Source organism: Vespa crabro, chromosome 11 (assembly GCF_910589235.1).
Source record: "Vespa crabro chromosome 11, iyVesCrab1.2, whole genome shotgun sequence".
In the NCBI taxonomy this organism is placed as follows: domain Eukaryota; kingdom Metazoa; phylum Arthropoda; class Insecta; order Hymenoptera; family Vespidae; genus Vespa; species Vespa crabro.
The window spans coordinates 2776896-2798953 of NC_060965.1; the positions used below are offsets into that span (position 1 = coordinate 2776896).

Here is a 22058-nt window from a genome sequence, read left to right on the forward strand (position 1 = left end):
ATTCTTAAGGAGCAGACGGGGAATAATAATACCGGGAAGAGTAGTGGAGACTTCGTTTAGACACACTTGCCTTAAACGAGATTCAACGAGGAGACCTCTCTCGTAGCCCATTGCATGAGGATTGTTGATTGCTCTCTTCGTCTCTTTAATTTACCATGAATCGCTCGCGGCAACTGTAAGTGAGCTTGGATCGAAGAACGCAAGACTGAATGGACTCTGCGATCTACTTTCTTCTTTCTCTCTCTCTCTCTCTCTCTCTCTCTCTCTCTCTCTCTCTCACTCTCTTGTTCAATGATCTTATACGAGAATAGCGATCGTACTTTTCCTGGAAAATGATTGTCTATAGAAGTTTATTAAGTTAAATTACTTACATTTCAAAGATCACCATGACTTTATTACTTAATAAAAGAAGACAAATTGTACACAAAGGATAACATTTTCTTTTTCAGATATATAACATATATATATATATATATTTATTTATTTTTTGATAAATACTATTTGTTAAAATTAGCAAATGAAGAAGAATGGATTACATTTGATAAATATTTGAAATTTTAAGCTCTATAGATATAAACATCGTCCGACCGTAATAACGAATTCGATGTTTCATTACGCTCGATCATTCAGCTCGTTCATTCATTAATAATCGCTCGCGGTGATCTGACACATCGAGACACAACGCCATTATACTATTCCATCGTTCAACGAATAATGATGAAACGAAACATCAATCGTCACGTTTTCTACGTATTCAATTTGACAAATTACTATGCTTCTTGTTTTCATTGCTCCAATCATTCTTCATATAAACGACAATAGACAGTACTAATTTTGTATTAACATTTTCCACGTCGTTGCTTAAATCGATTTAACTATTATTAGAGCTCATTTCTTGGTTAACTGGTTACGATCATAAAAGGCATGAAATTTTGACGGGAAAAAACAAAAAAAAATTGGATGTGGAAGTGACCAATAAAGAATACGTTTCGGTAATACGATTCGTTGATATAAATTTCAAAATTATTATAAATCATATGATGCAAACTAGTAAGACATAAAATCATGGAGTCCAATATGCTAACATATTTACGCTTAACAGGCACGACGAGATCAAATAAATTCGAGGATTTTAACGTAGGAAATTCTTGTTGAGGACCGTAGTCGTGAAATTGGTTGTAAAGTCTAAAGCAAGATGTTAGGTATACTAGAGAAAGAAAAGGAGAAAGAGAAAGACAGAAAGAGAGAGGGACAGAAAGAGAGAGAAAGAGAGAGAGAGAGAGAATAGGGTAGGAGAGAGTAGAGAGTAAACGAATGGTCTGAAGAAACTATTCGGACGTCGACGGCATGACGAAGACGTCCAACAGTGCGCGCGAGAACGGTACCGTCGGTAGATGTCCATTTACATAACAAGATTATTTCATTTTCCCTGCGAATGGAGCCGTAACCCCTTATGTAAATGCGAGACACGTGAAAGGCGTACGATCGGAGCAGTTTCTATACGAGTACCCTCGCCATATTCCGTGAACAACGTGCACGCCCTTCCTTTATATTAATCCATAACGTGCAACTTATGCGCGAACAATCGGTGCATCGAAAAATCGTCGACATCGAAACGTCCTATTCTTTCCTCTTCTTTCTTTCTTCCTTTCTTTCTCTCTCCCTCTCTTTTTTCTCCTTTCTTCTTTTTCTTTCTTTCCACGCAAATCATAATCCATAACAATAGGATCATGGACGAGTTCTATTAATAACGGTACGTCGAACTTGATTCGAAAGTTTTCCAGTATAGTCAGTACCTACGTTATATATTCTCAAAGCCCATAATAAACCGTAAATGCATTCATTTACATCTACAAATAAAAATCTAAAGGAGCAGAATTAAATTTTGGTTCCCTTCTTCGGGTCATTTAATAAACGTAAATAAGGAAGTGACTTCTCTCTCTCTCTCTCTCTCTCTCTCTCTCTCTCTCTCTCAAATTTCCATTTTTACGCGATCAATTTAATTTTGTTGAGGTCGTGTCTGTAGATGGCAACTCGATTGAAATTTAAATTTTCTTACTTATTATTATAACCATTATGCAAGATCGTGATGTAGTATGTACGTAACAAGTGTGTTTTAAGTATTCTCCTTGTTCCTCGTAAAAAATCAATACCTAGCTCTTTGCTCTGTGAACTTGTGTATGTATTTTCGTATATCTGTGTCGTTAATAATTAATATAATGATAATCAGATGCTGACTAAACAATAGCTATCAGTCATAATAACTGTATCGCTAGAAATCTATATAGTTATAGGGACAGAAAGGGAGGAGAGAGAGAGAGAGAGAGAGAGAGCTAATTCCATGCTAGTAATTAGCCGTATAATTGAAGAAGCCATTAATCGAATAACAGGGCCAATTGCTAGATGTACCACTGAGTACTCAATTATGTGCATCCGTCCAACTATTAACCACAAATTTATCCGTATAACAAATTGTCAACACCAAACAATGGACAACCAGAGGCAGTATAGTACAATTTCCTATTTCAGGATGCGTTTATGAGTTGTCTTTGATGTTATCCTGCAATTGAAGTTCACTGTTAATACTAATAGATTCTATCATCAAAACGTGAATGCACAAGGATTAATATTATACAAATCGATTATGATTGTCTTCTGGCGTATCCTTATCGAATTATATTAATATTTTTTAATGAAATGATTCGAAACTTACAGACATTGATGTACGAAGTGAAGATATCATCGTCAACGAGTCAAATAGAAAAACAAATAATCTGTTCAACGATATAGTGTATGTACGATTTAACTTGTGCTATTCTAAAAATGATGTCATGACGAGTGTCGGAATCGATCGTTCGAGCGAAACGTTAAAAGTTGGCCAAAAGTGGGCCGACTGGCTGGAGAGATTTTAAACGAAAAAGTGAGAGAAAGACAAAGAGAGAGAGAGAGAGAGAGAGAGAGGGAGAGCAGAGGTAATCGTTTATAAGCCTCCATTTTCATCCTCGTTCGTCAGAATTCATCACTGATAGGTACTAATACGCGAACCCTGTACATACTGCAACAAATTCATGTTATCATAGTATATAAAACACTCGCGAAACCAAGGAAATGAAAAAAGGATAAAAGGTATAAGGTGGTGGTATATAAGAGAAAAAATAAAGAAAGTAAAAGAAGAAGAAGAAGAAGAAGAAGAAGAAGAAAAAAACACAAAAAAATAGTGTAAGGAAACTTCTAGTCAGGAAAGCATCGTATCCAAGTAGGCGCAGGGTACTTTGTTAAATTATTAATACAAGCCCACCATCGTAAAAGCATATGAGAACATAAATTCGCTCCTTCCATTCCTTATATGCTTATGTACATATTACATATACTTATATGTATATCGACCGGTGAGAACAAGTCGGACATTGAGCGTGACATAAATACTTAATGTAACCCGTACTCATGAAATATGAACCTGAACTAGGAGTAAGGAATGAGAAAGAAGAAAATAAGTTATACGAATTTATTTGTTTTTAATTATTTTTTTTTTTTTTTTTTTTTTTTTTTTTTTTTTTTTTTTTTTTTTATTAAATATAAAAGCATTGATAAGTCATATAATAAAAATGAATGGTGATCGTGTCTACTATTAACTTCGAGTTTTGAAAATCTAGACGGTATATTCTCTCTTCTTTTTACGAAAGGGAAGAAAAACGGATTGGCAGGGATTTATTGGCTGGCAGGTAGTAGGACGATGTGACGACATAACTCGATAAGGGTTTTTGCCACGAGGCAGAGGTGCAGGGATAGAAAAAAGCTTCTTCTTCTCTTTCTTCTTCTTTCTACTTCTTCCTTCTTCCGTTTTGAAGATTCTCGTCTCTCTTTTTCTGAAGAACCTCGGTCGCATCGTGGCGGATCGGATGATACGGATGAGTGCCGAGTACAACACAATACGTCTCATGGCAGATGTGCGTAGTCCTCAATGGAATCGTACTACGTATTGCTCTCTCTCTCTCTCTCTCTCTCTCTCTCTCTCTCACTCTTTCTATCTGTCTGTCTGTCCGTCTGTCTCTTTCCTTTTCTTGTACTTCTCATCTTTTCACCATTCTTTTCATTCTTCCTCTTTCTCCCTTTTTTCCAGACTACCCCCTACACCCCATTCCCAAATGCCAATAACTCTTCTAGATTCATTTCCTCCTAATACTCAGTACCGTTTTATTCTTCTTTTTTTTTTTCGTTTCTCTCTATCTCGACATCAACACATTCACGCTTTGTTGTCATGTGTATAAGTAATATATATATATATATGTTATTCATTCTATGCAGAGTATGACATAATACATACGAATATAAATACGAACATCATATTTATTTATTGTTTTTTTTTGGTATCAAATTAACTATTCAATTAGTAGTCTATTTTTGATAGATTACGTATATAGAATTCATGATTGTAGTATGGTATAGTACTCTTCGTTTTCTCTCTCTCTCTCTCTCTCTTTCCCTTTTTCTATCTATCTATTTATCTATTTACCTTCTTATCTTTTCACCCTTTTTCATATTTTTTTTTTTTTTAGCTGTTCTTTTTCCGTTTCAAGCTATCTCCCTTCGCATAGCCAGATGCCAATAACTCTTCCACATTCATTTCCTCCGATACTTGCCTCTTTTTCTACCCTTTCCTCTTCGATCTTCTCTCCATGTTCAACGTCCATACCATATCACGCTTTTCACTCACGTTACTAACGAATCTGTGTACGTACGATTTAACAAACTCCATTTCTCGCTACCTTCGGACGGTGGCAACTTCAAAGACAAGCGGTCGGTACTCTCGTAGGTCGGCCAAATACTTTCTTTGATGAATCCATTTGGCAATTATCGTGAACGAGTTAAGCCTGCTCTTCGTACTCACTTTTTCTATCTCTTTCTCCTTTACCTTTTATGAAATTTCTGGCATGGAATCGTAGCAAATCAAAGGATCTAATCAAAGGATCTTTCACCTTTCGTAAAGTTTCGATCGAATCGAGGAACTATAGAACGTTCGATGTTTAATCTGGGATTGTCCGTGAATAAAAATCACTGTGACACTTTGTTCCTTTGTTCGGAATTCATTTGAAATTTTTTTTTCTTTCGTTTAAACGCAATGGATACGATTAAATTCGCAATAATACCTTCGTAAAAAAAGAAAAATATTTGAATCAGTTTATTTATTTGAAAAATTGCAGTGCTTATAAATATTTGATTAAAAAACAAAGCGATAAAGAGAAATTACCTCCAGCAATTTCAAGAAAAATTCTCTCTCTTTCTCTCTCTCTCTCTCTCTCTCTCTCTCTCTCTCTCTCTCTCTGAAAGAGAAATAAAGAAAGAAAGAAAGAAAAAAAATGAAATGGAGAACAGCATTGAAATGGCGTTCCCTTACTACTAAGGCTACCCTCCTATGTGTCCTCGCACTATTTCTCCGTTTGCTAGGCCGAATTATTACCAGCAATACGAGTGCATCAGAGTGATTCAGATATAATAGAAGCGACAATGGTGATTTCAAAGCGTACGAGACACTCGAAACCGAGTGCCGGACAAGTGTCCGTGTGCTCATATTGAGAACAAACCTTTTATCGAGGCATGTTCCAATTGGCAATACCGTCTGTCGTATCATTCGGAATGTATGAAAAAGTTTTCATTTCATCTTTTATAAGAATGTAAAATAAAATCTATGCTTTTATATGTTTCTTTGTTTCTTTCAAGTTCGTTTTTATGGATTTTCATAAAGCGTAATAACGTTTTGATGTCATCCATGTAAGCATATATAAGTTGTGTGGTAAAAGAACAACAACGAAGCGAAACAAGAAGGACAAAAAAAAAAAAAAGAAAAAAGAAAAAAAAGGAAACAAAAAAGAAATAAAGTAGGAAGGAGAAAAAAAAATATCGCCAGAACTATCGTCCAACCAGATTTATATTTCTATAACCGTATCCGCACACGCATCCATTTTCACACGAACGCGTTATTCTTGCCATGGAATAATCTACGTTGGCTGCCAGTGAAGCGATGTATCTTCGAAATATTCTGTATATTAATCTTGCTTAACGATGCTATCATATTTCACACTCAACGTCGCGGATGTGCGCACCTGTAACCTCCCCTTCTACTTCCACTGGTCCATTCCGTTAAAGTAACGTTTTCGTATCGCTTAATTATGAATTACTGATCGCAACGTACTATGTGACCGTAAGCATTAATAGTTTAATCAAAAGTGATAAGATCTTGATATACAAATTCGAACCTACAAACGCTATTCCCCTTTTCAACGACACGTTCATGTACGATCGATCATCGAGTGAATTAAATCATTTCCCTCTCTTCCTCTCTAGCACATAAAAATGAATTCGAAGAAATCCACCTGTAGAACATGCCATCGCCATTCTTCTGCTGGTTCGATGTAAAACGAGAATAATTTAGCGTACGCTTCCTTGGCGAGATGAATAAAATTCTTTCAAAAAAAAAAAAAAAAAAAAAAAAAAGAAAAAAAGGAAAAAGGAAAGGAAAAAAAAGAGAAAAAGAAAAGGAAAAAAAGAGAAAAAGAAAAAAAAAAGAAAAAAAAAATTATAAAAATGCAGTAGTGGAAATTCTAAACGGTCTGCGTAATATGCAGGTGCATGTGTTACATCGTATAATTATGCGAAACGATATGCGAGATATTTGTTTATTCATTCTTTAAAAAGAAATATTTTTCTATAACTGTGCATTATACAATTAATAATTCCGTGTCTGAGAATAAATTTAATTAATGGATTTAATTAACACTGCTTAATGAATTCTCTTAAATTTTTGTTATCAATAATTGGTTTAGCAGTATCGTCCTTGGTAATCTCGAAGGATCAGTTAAAAAAAAAAATTAATCACACAACAAGGACGATACCTCTTTTTATCGAAGTCGTCGTTGTCGTCGTCGTCGTCGTCGTCGTCGGCGACTGCTTTTCGTTCGATATTGACTAACGCGCGACGTTCCGCAAGCCAGAGAATGTTCCTTTATTTTTTGTTCTGTTTCGGCTACTCCTGTTTGCCCAAACTAGATATCTGCGGTACTTTTCCAGCCGTGCATCCTTTGTAACTCGCAATGACCGCTTTTTTCATCCCTTTTGTGCCCGGTAGTTTTCCATTGCCCGTATTTGCTTTCATTGTTTCTGCCGGACGCAGCAACGCCGGCTGCTGTTGCTGCTGCTGCTGCTCCCCTGCATTTTCATTCCTTTGATCTGACAGTATACGTACGTACCATCGTCCACGTGCTTCGATGTTAAAAAAAAAAAGAAAAAAAAAAAAGAAAAAAAAACGAAAAGAAAAAAGAAAAGAGCGTAGAATACGAACGCTTCCCTTTCTCTGTCTACTCGTCTTTGTCTCTGTGAAATCAACCCCCACATATTGCAGACTTTTTTATCCGAAGCTACGATATCGATTCCATTTAAGCTCGACTTCTTGTTTTATTATAATCCTTTAAATTCTGTTTTCTTATCTAGTCGTATTTAGTCCCGTTGAAACCTTAAAAAGAACGTCTTTATTAAAAAAAAAAAAAAAAAAAGAACAATCTATTTTAAGTTATAAGCATGAATTACAATTTAATTTTTACAAACTCAACACTTTATTTTTGATTCTATATTTCTGTTTATTAGAGATGGAGAAATAGAGAGAGATAGAGAGAAAGAGAGAGAGAAAGAGATAGTATTACATTGAGAGTAAACTTTTATCACAGAAGTCACACATAATTTCACATCTCGTACATATATAATTTTTATCGAGACGCTTCGTTCTCGTAAGGCTGAAAATATAAAACCAACGTCGTACGTCAAAGCGACGTAAAATATGTGAGCGTATGGACGTGTGCATGTGTTTATATATATATATATATATATATATAAAGTGCAGTCTAGTCCAAGAGACATACACATATCCCTCTCTCTAGTTCTCTGCAGCTACTCGTCGGTGGTATGACTGCACACCCTACGGTTGAACCACCCCTTCGCTAGGTGCACTTAACCGTAGAAGGGCTTGGGAACACACAGGACACCATCCACTTATGTCGTGGTTTCCCCATTGGCATCATACTAAACTAAGTGAACGAGAGAACGAGTATCGTCATTAAGCAATTCCGCTTGTAAGCGTGTTGAATGAACGAGGAAGAGACATGCGATATCCGAGAAACTTCTCTCGCTCTCGCGTCTACGTATATGTACCGATCTCAAGTGCTTTTTGCTTTCAAAGAGAGGCGAAATATCACGCCATCGTCAGCAAGAATTTTCCTCAATCAGACTATGTAGGACGTTCTACCTTGTTGAGAAAAAAAAGAAAGTAAAAAATTAATAAGATTCTAAGACGACATTATAAAATGATTATTTTATTAAAAACAGAGTCTCTAAATTATCTAATTTGTTCAATTGTAAGACATAACAGAAGAAATTACGTGATATACTTTGAAGTAATATAATAGTTTCAAGGAATGTTATAAAAAGAAGCAATTAGGTCAGAACACGTTAACATTGACTTCTTCGATATCACGTTCAAAAGAGAATAGGTACTATCAAAGGCAGTAAATGCAATTATCGTTAGATCATAAAGGAACGGTCGATCTCCGAAAATCTGTACAAAACCAATTTCAGGTTAAACGACCCGAGAATTTTTCCTCTTGAGTTTCGAAACAATGCTATAATTACGCTGGGTAATTACATTCGCAATGGCGAGTCGACATCTCGGCAAGTTTTCCGCATGACTTCGTTTCCGCAATTTTCAAAAGATTCTCTTTGGATTTGAAACGAGTAGACTCTTTCTCAGGTATAGTTTAGGTTTCGTGGACCACCGAGCTTGATTAAAGTTTAATGCGCCTTTACGACACTGTAAAAGGACAATCCTACTCTTTGGCAAGCCAAGAATCGCACTCGTACTTGACTACGGACTTCAGCCACGATGATGGACTCTTAACGATGCTACGAATTTTTACGATGGCACCATCGATAGAATCCCCTACATAGGCGAACGATTTACGTGATCACCCAATCATTTCGCTTGAAAGAGCTCGAGATAATCGAAAAGATTCGCTGTCGAATTTTTAGAGTGATTCACGCGAAATTATTCTCTCGGTACGTCGATCGATCGTTATTCGCTCGGGAATATTCTATAATCTAAAAGGATCAAGGCAAACAATCTTTTTATAAAGTATAATAAATAAAAGTCTGTCTCTTTTTTTTCTTTTTTTTTTCTTTTTTTTTCTTTTTACGAAAAGATCAATCGAAGAAAATATTAAACAATTCTAATTAGTAATAATTATATTAATAATGATAAATGTCTTGACTATACCCATATCTATATCAACTCTCCTAATTTAAAAACAATTATCTTCGTCATATCAAAATAGGGACAACTTAGTGTCATTCCTCTGTCAAATCGTAAATTCAACTATATCAAATTTATTTCCATTCCCTTCAATGATCCATGTCGGTGTTGATTATGTCCCTCTAAGGATTACGCATCCCCGTAGGCGAGAGGGACTCAAAATTAGTATACCTTGTTACGCGGTTACGTAGCCTGTTCGTTAAGCAATTTCTCATATAACCGCGAGATGCGCAGTTAGATGGGCGGATATTCAATATCGGTGAGCATTTCCGTAAAGCAGAAGAGTGTGGTAGGGGTGAAGATACAAGTGTATCTAGTTGTGTTAGAGCTGCATTCATCTGTATATATATATATATATATATATATATATATATATATATATATATATATATATATAAACTGTTTATATATATATATACATACATGTGTATATATGTGTGTGTGTGTGTCTGTATATATATACACGTATATACATAACTTTGTGTACACCAAGCCTCATAGCCCGTTACACGTCAAAGACGAGGAATTAGTAATCAAATACGTGCTCCGCTATATACAATTACGTTGAACACGCTAAGAAGAAACTTAATCAAGACTATATATCGGAGGCCATGCTGGAATGCAGTGTATAAAAAATTGGAAAAACGATGCTCTCACCGTTCCCGCGTATTCTGATGCAAAAATCCCTTCGGGGAAGTATCGATCCCCGACGTTATTTATCCCGTTTTAATTTTTTATTTCTCTCTCTCTCTCTTCCTCTCTCTCTCTCTCTCTCTCTCTCTCTCTTTCTTTTTCTTTTTCTTTCTTTTTTCTTTATTTTAACGAGATGCGATTCGTTTCAAAGATATTGCGCCGATCGATCGATTACTTGCAAGAAACAAGTACATTGCTTGAAGCATTGAACGAGTTGTGTGCTTCTTTTATTTTATTAGTTAGTTTATTGATATCTTGTTGATTATCTATCGGCATACATGAAAACTGATATGAACAGTTTTCTATATAATATTAAATCAAATTTTAACATTATTTTATTTCACTAAGCGATTTATGCGTTTTTTTTTTTTTTTCTAAAAAAAGAAAAAAAAATTATGAAACGACAATTGGAATAAAATTCGTGTAATAAATCTATTGAAAAGTTAGCAACGTATTTTATGAAAGTTAATAGAAGCTGCCCTTTTCTTTCGATTCATCTTTTTTACTCTTTCACCAATCGAATGTCCCCGAGGATGAATATTATCGAAGCGTATTTGAGAGAAACGCCTGAAAAGTTTCTTCCTCACGCCATCGTTAAATATGTTTCCGGAGGGTCGGTCTTAATAATACCAAGCGTCTCGAGAGTCACGACAAAGCAAGAACCACCCCATCGGGGAGGCCACGAGCACTTTGACACCGATGTGTAGACTATCTCGTATTCTTTCTCTCTCTCCCTCTCTTTCTTTCTTTTTTTCTCGAGTTCTCTGCAATTCTATCCAATGTTCATACCTTCTTCCATCCACTTCCGTCGCTTTGCCTCTTCCGGTCCGTTTCACTGGACCCTTCTCTCTCTCTCTCTCTCTCTCTCGGCCTGTCTCATTCTTCTTCTCCCTTTTTTCATCTTTGTTCTTCTGTTTCTTTTACTTTTTTTTTTTCCTTTTTCCTTCGACTGCTCCTTTACCCATGCCACCATAACTACGAAACTCTAACGAGGAAGAGCTTTACGGCAATAGACGAGTAGTAATTAGGAGACTCGTGTTCGTTGAAGGAAACAATCGGCCAGAATCAACAGTGGCAATGTAACAGCTAATTGTAAATCGTACCAACCAATCCCCTTGCTTTCCTATACTCGTCATTGAAAAAGGAACCGCTCGGACGTGATAATCGTTTCGCTCTTTTCAACTTTCCTTTGAATCCTTTCCTGATTTACTTTGATACCTTTTCATTTTTTTTTCTTTTTCCTTTTCTTTCTCTTCTTTTGTTATCTTATTTTTAATGTGATTCTAAGGATTATTAAATCAGAAACAATTAGTCACGACTTTGAATTGGATCGCTTTAATATAATCATTCAAAATCATAGATCGTTGACATAGTGTATCTCGTCTACCTTCGTTGAAAAAAGCGTATCTGCTAATTAGCCATTGCGTTTGTCTTTCCTCATTAAGCCGAAGCCGAGAGTGATAAAATAAAAAATGCTAATCGAGTTTGAATTAAGCTTGTAGCTCTAAGAGCTCATATTTCGAAGCTCTCAAAACATTCCCTTTTGTTTTCATTGAGAAAATTATGTAATAACGCAAGAGTTTAAAAATCCTATACTCATGGATGATCAAAAGGTACACATTATACATTTATGAGGTTATTGTTTTATAAAAGAATTAATGAAATTATCGTTTAAACGTAAACAAATCTCTGTGGTTTTTGCAATGTTTATAAACCAAATAGTATGAATTCGGTCATCCGATAGATGCAATTTTAGTATTATACACGATTTAAGTTTTAAAGAGGATAATACCATTTGGTTTCAAACAAATTTCATATTTTGAGTAGAAAAAGCGAAAGCGTTTCGATTCCCAACGATGGCTTTTATAGATTGAATATATGCGTATATGTGTATACAATTATCATTTAGACACGTTCCTTATCCAAAACAGAAAGACAGACAGATATATTCACGTCTTAGTAAGATATGCATCATTATAGATATTTTTGAGTATCTTTAGCTAAAATATCTGAAGATACTCGGAGATATTCAAAGGAACCCATCGATTTTCAAATGTGTCGGATGATACACCAGATAAAATTCCAATACTCAAGATGCTACTAAGAGCAGAACCGACTCGATCCGTCTCGATCCGTCTCGATCCGTCTCGATCCGTTTCGATCCAAATCGATCCGATTCGACTCGAACCAATTCGTCCCCTGATCTGACCGGACCCAATTCGAACCAATTCGGCCCTATAAGAGTCTAACTAACAGTAGCCGATCCAAGACAATTCTGTCCCATTTTATCGATCAAATCCTTTTTGGTTTCATTTGATCCTATTCGGTCCTATTCGATCCTCTTCGATCCTATTCCCTGTCATTTGATATTAGTCAGTCCTATTCAATTTCTTTTTGATTCCATTCGATCTTATTTGATCCTATTCGATTCTATTTCATCTTACTTGGTCCTAACTGGTTCTATTTTATCCTATTTGATCCTGTTATTTTCTATTTGATCTTATTAAATCTTGTTCGATCTATTTGATTCTATTCGGTCCTATTCGATCTCGCTCGATCTTATTTAATATTATTTGATCTTATTCGATCCTGTTCCATCTTATTTTATCATATTTCATTCTATTTGATTCTATTCTGTTGTTTTCGATCCTATCCGAAAGGATATTCAGTCCTTTTCGATCCTAAGCACTCCTATTCGATCCTATTCGATCCAATCCGATCCTGTCCTGTACTGTTCTCTCTTGTTGTATTATAATTTATTCTGAAAAAAAAAATATATGTGAAGTTAAACAGCTATATAAATATATAACTATTTATTATTTTTTCTCATTTAAATATTCTAAATAGTAATTGAGAAAAAATATTTGGAGAGTAATAAAATTCATATCTTTCGTGTCGATATTAAGCAAAAATATAGAGATCTGTAAATACACATAATGGTGTTTCAGGCTGAAAACATTATTGTTTAACAAACAATAACAATAAAATTTGACACAGGAGTTACTTATCAATCCTTACACATTGCTAGTAATCTTACAATAGTTCGATAAGAATTTAATATTGTATATATAATTGATATGCTTAAATATGCAACGATGATTGTATCTCCTAACATAAATTTGTAATAAAAGCAGGTAATTCTTTTGATCGATAAATTAAGCGGCAATATGCTTACCAATATCGCCGCTGAACCATGAAGCAAAATTAATTCTACCATATTCGAGCAATACTGGATACATAATCGTGAGATAATGCATATTGTGGTACAGGGGAGTAGAAAGATAAGTAGGATGGTGTAAATTCTATCCGAGCAAATTTTGATATTCAATAAAGCTTAACATCGTTCACTTGATAGAAAAACTATTATAAAGTTAATCTCATTTTTAAACATTTCACAGAGTATTATTTGTTTCTTATTTTCTTTTCGCAGACCGAGTGACTTCTTTTTGGTATCAAGTGTAACGGATGTAGTGCAGAAAATGTTACAGTAAGTATTACAAAGTACTAATAATATTATTCCTATATCCATTATTGTTATAATTCTTTAGGAAAAAAAAAAAAATCCGGTAAATAACATATCAATTATTAAACAAGATCTAATTGTAACTTTTACTTTTCGTAATTACCCTTTATATACTATAAACCATATTTTGTCAAAGCTGTAAATATATACCTATTTGCCTTGCACGCAAATGCTAAAAAAACTTTTTTAATATACCACACATTTAATGATATATTATTAGGGGATATTCTTTGAGGCATACATCACAGGTCGTAGAATTTCCACGACGGCACGGCAATACAGCCTTTTGCCCGAAGCCGCCGACTTTACAAACCTCTTTTAATGCCGCTCCGTAGCACATTATTCAGCCGGCGATGTAAAGTAGAGGAACACGTGTAAAGGCCGGCCTTTAAAACGCCTAACCGAGACCTGCCAACCTTCTTTTGCCTGCGTATACGCGCAGGTAAGTACCAGCGGGTTAGCAGCAACAAGTATACGTGTATATATCGCATATATCATGAGTTTAAGTACCGAGCATGGCACTTTCGACCTTGAGAACTTGAACCACCCAGTCGTGATTTCGGTATATCTGCCAAAGGAGAAATTTTGATGATCTGTGGTTTTCTTGGTAGACTTTCTATGGTGTAAGGATCAATCACATTACTTTATTATATTTTCTTAAAAAAAAAAAAAAAAAAAAAAAGCAGAAGAATCAATTAATCTCTGTTTAAGCTTTTCGTTGTCTCGTTAGGGAAGCAATTTTTAATATTAAAATAACTTTTTATAAATCGATCATTTGATTTTTTTGCAATGTAATTAATAATCGAGGCCTAAAAGAAACGACGCGTATCGAATCATATCATTTTTTAATTTTAAAAATTAATTTTCCATGTATTTTAACAAAAGCCAATTTATTCAGTCCGTATCAATGTCGATGTGAAATTTTCAGTCCGATATTCATTTGGTAAATATACCTCGTCATATTATCTTATGAATAAACGAAAAAATACATTATTATTACTACTCTTCCATCGTAAATAACATTATTTGAAATGGGAACAAACATATGGATTCATTGCATAAACATTCCATTTTTAAAGCTTGCACCTTATTCCGTTGATATTCAAAATAAATATTACTTATTTACGTTTCATATGTAAATACATTAAAAATGAATGCCGAAATACAAAGAGAAAATTTGATATATATGTATATACCAAATAAAGCCATTGCTTTTTATAGGAACACGATATTAATATATTTTAATGGGAAGTCATTGCATATGTAACTGTAATAACGAAATTCAACGAGAAGTATCATATCGAGCTGCTAAATGTTAGCAAAAATATGGTAATTTTCGTATTTCGGTTCGATCGTTTAAATTTCTATGAAAAAAAGTTGATTTGACCTCGTTAACCGAATCGACACTTTGGAATTTTCTTTAATCCTTTTACATGTTCGTGCGTTTTCCAGAAAACGTTAAAAGAGAAAAAGAGAAAGAGAGAGAGAGAGATAGAGAGAGAGAGAGAGAGAAAACGAAACATTCGAAGCGAGCGTTTCAACGAGACGAGAGAAAGTACAACGAGTTTCGGAGAATATTCTATTTAAATGCCTTTGACGGGAAAGCGAAGAGACGAGAGAAGACGAGACGAAGCGTTTTGCTCCTTTTCGATTCAGCCCACGATATGTTCGCTGATTTAACGACGTCCGTGGGAGCCATTGTGCGTGCTCGCTTCTTCTTCTTCTGCTTCGTCCTTAAATCCCCGATCGTTATTCATCGTGTATTCGAAAGAAAAAGAAAGGGAAAGAAAGAGAAAGATAGAGATAGAGAGAGAAAGAGAGAAAGAGAGAAAGTCTTTTTAAATCCGAGAATAAAGACGATAAGATGAAAGAAGGTTTATGTATTTTTAATAAACATCCATTGTCGCTTGTTTAATAAATTCTTGACTATATTGCGAGTTCGGTGTGTTAAACGAACGTGTACAACGACGAGTTCGATGTTCAAATATGTTGACATTGTTCCTTTGTGAATATATATATATATATATAATACATTTTCAAAATTCAATGGAGAAAATATTAAGATACCTTTAAAAAGTGTTTGTAGTTAATAAGCGATGACCACGCTAACAATAAATATAAGAGTACTTTCTGCCACGAGACATGGTTTACTAATAAATGTAAAGTTAAAAAAGATAGAAGGAAGTAAAAAAGAAGAGAGATAAAAGAAGAATATGAATAAATGAATCGTTAGTTTCGTAAGGCAGATGATAGATGTTCAAAGGGTGTAAAAGAAACGACAAAAAGAGAGAGAGAGAGAGAGAGATAGTAGATAGAAGTGTGCGTGTAAGAGAAGGAGAGAGAAAGATATGGAGCAATAGGCGAATAAAAGCTACGTCGAGCAGATGGCTGGTATGGCCATTAGCTAATGGATCCCTAACACCAGTCCGCAAGAGTCATCCGCCACGAGGTACAAACTGGGAGATAGTTACATCCACGAAACACTGTTCCTACACCCTTTCACTACCTTCTAGAAGTGGGGGAGGGGTTTTGGGAGATCGGAAGAGGGTTGAGAGCTGTTTGGTCTGCATAAAGCCAGCAAAATCACGCGGATAGCAATCGCGCTAAATCACAAACCGACTATGCCACGCTTTTCCGTCCACAGCATCCGAGCTTGCTTCACTTTCTGTTTTCCTCTCTCTCTTTCTCTCTCTCTCTCTCTCTATCTATCTATCTATCTATCTATCTATCTATCTCTCTTTTTCTTTTTATAGCTCGTATGTTTACTGTACGCTCGTTTTCACATTGCTCTTTTTCGATCGAGCACAGGTGTGTACCGTACGTTCGATTTCAGATGATTTCCAATCACTTAACGTGAGTCTTTCATACAGAAAGAGAAAAGCCGAGAAAGAAAAAGATAGCTACTTAAGTGAGAGAAACCAATTCTCACGTGTGCTTCGATAAAACGAAAGTTTGTTTTTCTCTCGACGTGAAAAATATCGGCGTTTGAGAACTTAAAGAGCATATATGATTCCAATGAATCATAAATCGATAGAATAAATAAAAACTTATTTATATTTGATTTTCTATACTTTTCTAATAACTTTCTAGTTTCTTTTTTCTTTCTTTCTACATTTATTTAATTATGATAATATTAGAAAAAAAAAAAAATTACTAACCCACGAATATCCGTAGTATCGTTAAATTAGTATCAGTAGTAATATGTTATGGTTGTTACTAGTGTTTACTATTAGTACTTACCAGTTAGTATCAATATTATATACACGACGAAGTTACCGGAACACGAAGCAAACCGTAGATTCGATCGAATCTACCGGATTACTGAGATAATACATTTTTGCAATCGCTTATCGCGTTTGTAATTAATGGTGGTAGAAAATAATTAGTTTAATCCCCGCTTTACCCTAAGCACGCTTCCGCAATAGTTAAGAACTTAATACCCAAACGCAAAATACTAATTGTATAAAGCAAATTTATGTACTCCTGTATCGGATATAGATATTAACGTGTACCAAATTACGTGTTTTACCGAAGGTACATTAAAAGAGATTACCAGAGTGCTTATACCAACGAAAATAAATTTTCCTTTAACTAGCGATAACGACTCTAATTTGTGTATTCGTTATTTTCATCGTAAATTCGAAAATTTTCTTTATTAATAGGCCAAATACAATGGGAATAAGCATAAATTTTTACAGATAATTAAGATACTTTGATATCTCTTTCTTAAATACACTCGTTAACTGTTTTTAACAATAAATTTTGAAACTCGTTAAAATTTAATGAATCGTACAATAATTTGCTGTAAAGTCTACGGTTTATTGTAAAGAAGAAAAGAAGATAAAAGGAAGTAAGTTGCAAAGAAAGAAAAAAGTATCTAACTGGACTGGTACAACAATGGTGACACACGTGCGTCTGGATTGTGTATATGTATGCACGAGACCGGAAGAGGGTGCTCAGTAATTCCGATGTACCCCCAATTACCTAAAATAACTCGATGCAAATCTCTCTCTCTCTCCCTCTTTCTTTCCCACACTCTATTTCTCTCTGTCTCTGTCTGTCTCTCTCTCTCTCTCTCTCTCTCTCTCTCTCTCTCTTGATTCTTCTCTCTATAATTAGCGCAGCAATCGGGTCGTGTAGTCGTCGATGCGTGACTTCGGTATCACTTTCCAATTTGTGCCGCTATAAACGGTGAGTAACGAGAGTCGTCGTTACGATCATCGACCAGGCGGAGAACATCGAGACGTGACGAGTGAACACGTTAATTGAACCTTTCGAATACGACTTTGTAATCGCACCACGATTCTGCCTATTATTATCAAGCATTTGACATGTCGTAGAAAACAAATGAATTTTGGCAATATAAATGATAATTAACTTAGATGGTATATAAAAAGAGTTAGTATTATTGGAAGAAAAAAGAAAAATTGACAAAACGTAAGCTCTCCGATGAGATAAGCTTTAACGATAATCCGAACATCTTATAGTTTTGTAAGAAAATAAGATACTAAGGAATAACGCGTTACTCAATCCCTATGACAGAATCTTCTGGACGAAAACATCGGAGACATTAGGAAGAAGTCGTGTCGCAGGAAATCGCACGAGCAAGAGAAGCGAAGTTGAAAATCCTATGATGGACCGGTCTTAAGCGTGGAAAGGCGACTTGTTACTGCGCGGTTAGGAAAAGCCGTCGTCTGAACTTTAGTAAGGAAGGAAGGAAGGAAGGAAGGAAGGAAGGAAGGAAGAAAGGAAGGAAGGAAAGACAAGGTAGAAAGAGGAGGAAGTTACTAGGGAAAGGAGTACGGGTAGGGTGGTAGATTGAAAGGAGGTAGACGGAAGCGGTTGTTGTTTCGGAACGATACAGTAGAAGGCTCGTCTACTTGAGGAAGCGTCTTAACATTTGGAAGCGTCACTAAATATTCATCGCGTCGAAAATGTAAGCACGGAATATCCGCCTTTCACGCCAGTCAAAATACAACGTAACCCTTAAGCCGTAGGAATCCCTTGCGTTTTGAGCGTCTTGAAATTAAATCGCTAGGGAGAAGCTCTCGAGCAACATCCCGACGGGCCTCATTTTCCGTGGTCGGCGTATCCCTCTTAGTCTAACCGTTTGATTCCAAGAAAGAAAATTTATCCTCGTCCCTCTGCAAGCTTTTCAAGAGAACGTTGGTACGTTGAAGAAAGTTTCATGATGAAAAGTTGATGAAAAGTACGAGTGATAAGCTAGCGAAAGGGAAAGATCTTTAATTGCATTTTTATTGTACGCCCTTTCTTCGTAACTCTCTCGATAAGTTCATATAAATAAGAACGAAGATGATGAGTCGAATGAAATTTGGTAGACATAGAGATTATCACGAAATTCTCGACCATGAAGTTTTCAAGATACTCAAGGCGCATAACTATCGAAGCTCAATTCTGAATAAATTAGTACGCGATTCCTCGGCACAATTGCCAGATTCTATCCTATTGTTTCCATTTGGGTTAAGATATGCGTGCACCATCTAGTCGGTAGGTACCTTCGAACGCTATTATATTCGAACGTCCGCCAAACAAGACTTAGTCTCCTGCGGTACCTGCCTAACCCAACTCGATAACCGATGTCTGAACACTTATAGTCGGAATGGAAGCAGGAAGAGCTTGACTATAGATCCGAGTAATAAGTAATAACTCGAGTTTCCTCTTTAATACTCCCATCTAGTTTCCCCTGTTAGGCCCTACGACCTTTTTCACTTCCCTTTGTCTTCATTGTCCTTCTGCATTCGAGGCTAGGCGTGCTCCAGACGCTTTCATTTATATGCTCCCTTACATTTGTTTAAATTGAACAAGAAAACTAGTGATTGCAAAAATTCTCTTTCTTTTTCCTTCGTCGATATAGAAAGTAAAGAGAGAGAGAGAGAGAGAGAGAGAGAGAGAGAGAGAGAGAGAGAGAGAGATTCTCGACGCGACTTCTTGTCGCTGACTTCTTTCTCTTCTCTCTCTGTCTTTTGCATCTAACTGAGGCTTGGAAGGATAAATAAGAATGGGCCCACATCCTTCTTGCTCGGTATAACGTTCATTTTACCGAGGAATTCCAAGAATGGTGTTGAAAGAGACAGATGCTGGAAGATAGGAAGAGGATGGAGATAGGTAAATAGATGGAAAGAGAAAAGGAGAAGAAGAAAGAGAGAGAGAGAGAGAGAGAGAGAGAGAGAGAGAGAGAATGTGGCGGTTCAAGACAGGGACATTGTTCAAATTGCGGAGAGTGGAGACATCGATCACCATGCTACTGCCGCAGCTGAGCCCTCGAGGACAGACACGAGCGACCTAGCCATCCCTTTTCAACCACCTCCTCTTACATCACTTCGCCCTCCACCATAGAGAGCCAACACCTACGAATCCTCCTACGCTCTGCCTCAACATTGACTGAAATCCATACCACGTGGTAGTCCTTTCAAACGTCAACCCCTAAGCTGACTCCTCTTTCTCTCTCTCTCTCTCTCTCTCTCTCTCTCTCTCTCTCTCTATCTCTCTTCGTTCTTTGCATCGTTTACAAAGTCGATATGTCCAGTATACTGTCGATAACCCTGAGGAAAGATCGAATAACTGAGACGAGGGTAAATTTTTTGATACTTTTTTGTTCAAATCATTTTAACTATTTTCTATTAATTGTTTTAAATGAAAGAATTGCAATATGTCTATATTTATCCAATATTCATCTCCATGTATTTCATGAAATCCTGAAACTTTAGTATTCAACTGAATTCAACTAGTTTGGATGATTCACTATAGCAAATCTGGTCCAACAGAGAACCGTCTGGAACTAAACAGGACATTGAGTTTAAGTCGGCTTTAACGCAAAAGGATTAAAAGTTCATCCTGACGATATCAAAAGACCGAAGCCAGTTGACATTTGGCTCGTGATCAAATATCTGCATTCGTGTTAGCGGTTTTCGACTGTTTTTGAGAAGAAAAACTCACGAGTGCCCGACGGTTGGTCGTCGAAGTGGATCGAAAAGGGTAGAGAATCAACCGACCCCATCGCTACGGCCAATAAAGCCGAAAATTTTTATTCGCCAACATCGGCGCGGATAATTTCTTGGCTCTCTGCCACCGAGCTCTCCACGTCGCCCATCGTTTTCTGCCTTTTCATTTATTCTATGTGCACCATAGCGTGAACTTCGCGATATTTATTAGGCACGATTGAGCGCTCGAGTGTTTTATAGATTCCCTATTGCGGAAAATCAAAATAGAGCTCATAGAAATGGTAAAGTATTTTTTTTTTTTTTTGTTTAATAAACTTTCGTAGAATCCTTAAACTTTTAGATACATGTTTGTTCTTCACGACGAAATGACACGAAACACATCAAATGTAATGTACTTCGCGTTGATTTCGAAATGACTTTAGTTTCGATCATTACGGATCTAATTTCTCATATTTGATGATTTTTATATGATGAAGTCGAAATCTGTAAAAAAGAAAAAGAAAAGAAAAATGAAGTTAAAGTAACTTAATAAGAAAGTAATTTCCAAAGGTGGTAAGATTTTAATAAATCGTATTGCCGTGAAGCATTCACGGAAGTATCCATAAGATATACACAGAAATGGTGTATTCATTATGAATCCCTCCAGTCCCACAAGAGTTTATAATTTGGTGGGTGTACAATTCGCCCCAATTTTCTTTCTCACTCCATTTCTCGTGTTCGAAAATGACATTCAAGAAAAGACAGTCGAATTTACGAAGTGTTGGTGGAAGATGACAGTGATAGGTCGAAAAGAAAGAGACAGAGAGAGAAAGAGAGAGAGAGAGATAGAGAGAAAGAGAGAAAGAAGGATAGAGAGAGAGAGAGAGAGAGAGAGAAAGAGAAAATTAAAGAGAAAGAGGGTCGAGAAGTAAATGGAGGAGAAAGATGAAGGAGGACATAAAATCAGATTTTCGAAGTTTCCCTTAATGTATACGATTTCCACAGGCGAATTATGCCACCACGATCCAAGAAGGAAGGAGAATAGTATGAGCGAGCTTGGGAAGTAGGGAATGAGGTGGATGGAAAAGGAGAAGGGATAAAGTAGAGGCAACCGTGTGCCCTGGAGGCCGACCACATAACTTTGAGATTAATTAAATTTAAGCGCTGTTAAAAGGATTAATTAGTAGCAGCTACCGCGATGGCACGAAGGACACCGAATCGCGGGACAGAATTATGCACCGCGAGATGAAACTTTCCGTTCTCTACAATTTAAGATTTGCTCGTGTTCTCGTCTAAGTTGCAACTCTATGTTTTCGTATCCAATGTCTTTTCGTTTTTTTATTATGAGCGTGGTATTATTTTCATAATTATTTTGACCTCCCATTGTGATCTTTTTTTTTTTTTTTAAGATTTAAGTATTAATTATATAAAATTTGTATGAATATTGATTGATGTTAGGATAGATCACAATTTTTAGCGTTTGTCAAAATCATGAAAATACATTTGATTGAATTGCATTTTATTTGCATTATCGATATATATAAAACAT

General features: G+C 35.9%; 1 protein-coding gene across 2 annotated transcripts in view; it reads left to right on the forward strand.

Moving 5' to 3' along the window:
- The window catches only part of LOC124428060 (discoidin domain-containing receptor 2-like), a 97352-nt gene that overhangs the window by 14857 nt on the left and 60437 nt on the right, over window positions 1-22058 (forward strand). Inside the window, exon 2 of one of the 2 annotated variants that reach the window (XM_046971665.1) lies at window positions 13476-13532. The exons of the other annotated variant lie outside the window; for it this stretch is intronic. The gene's annotated coding sequence lies outside the window, so the exon portion shown is untranslated. The remainder of the gene's footprint in view (window positions 1-13475; window positions 13533-22058) is intronic. 2 annotated transcript variants of the gene reach the window in all.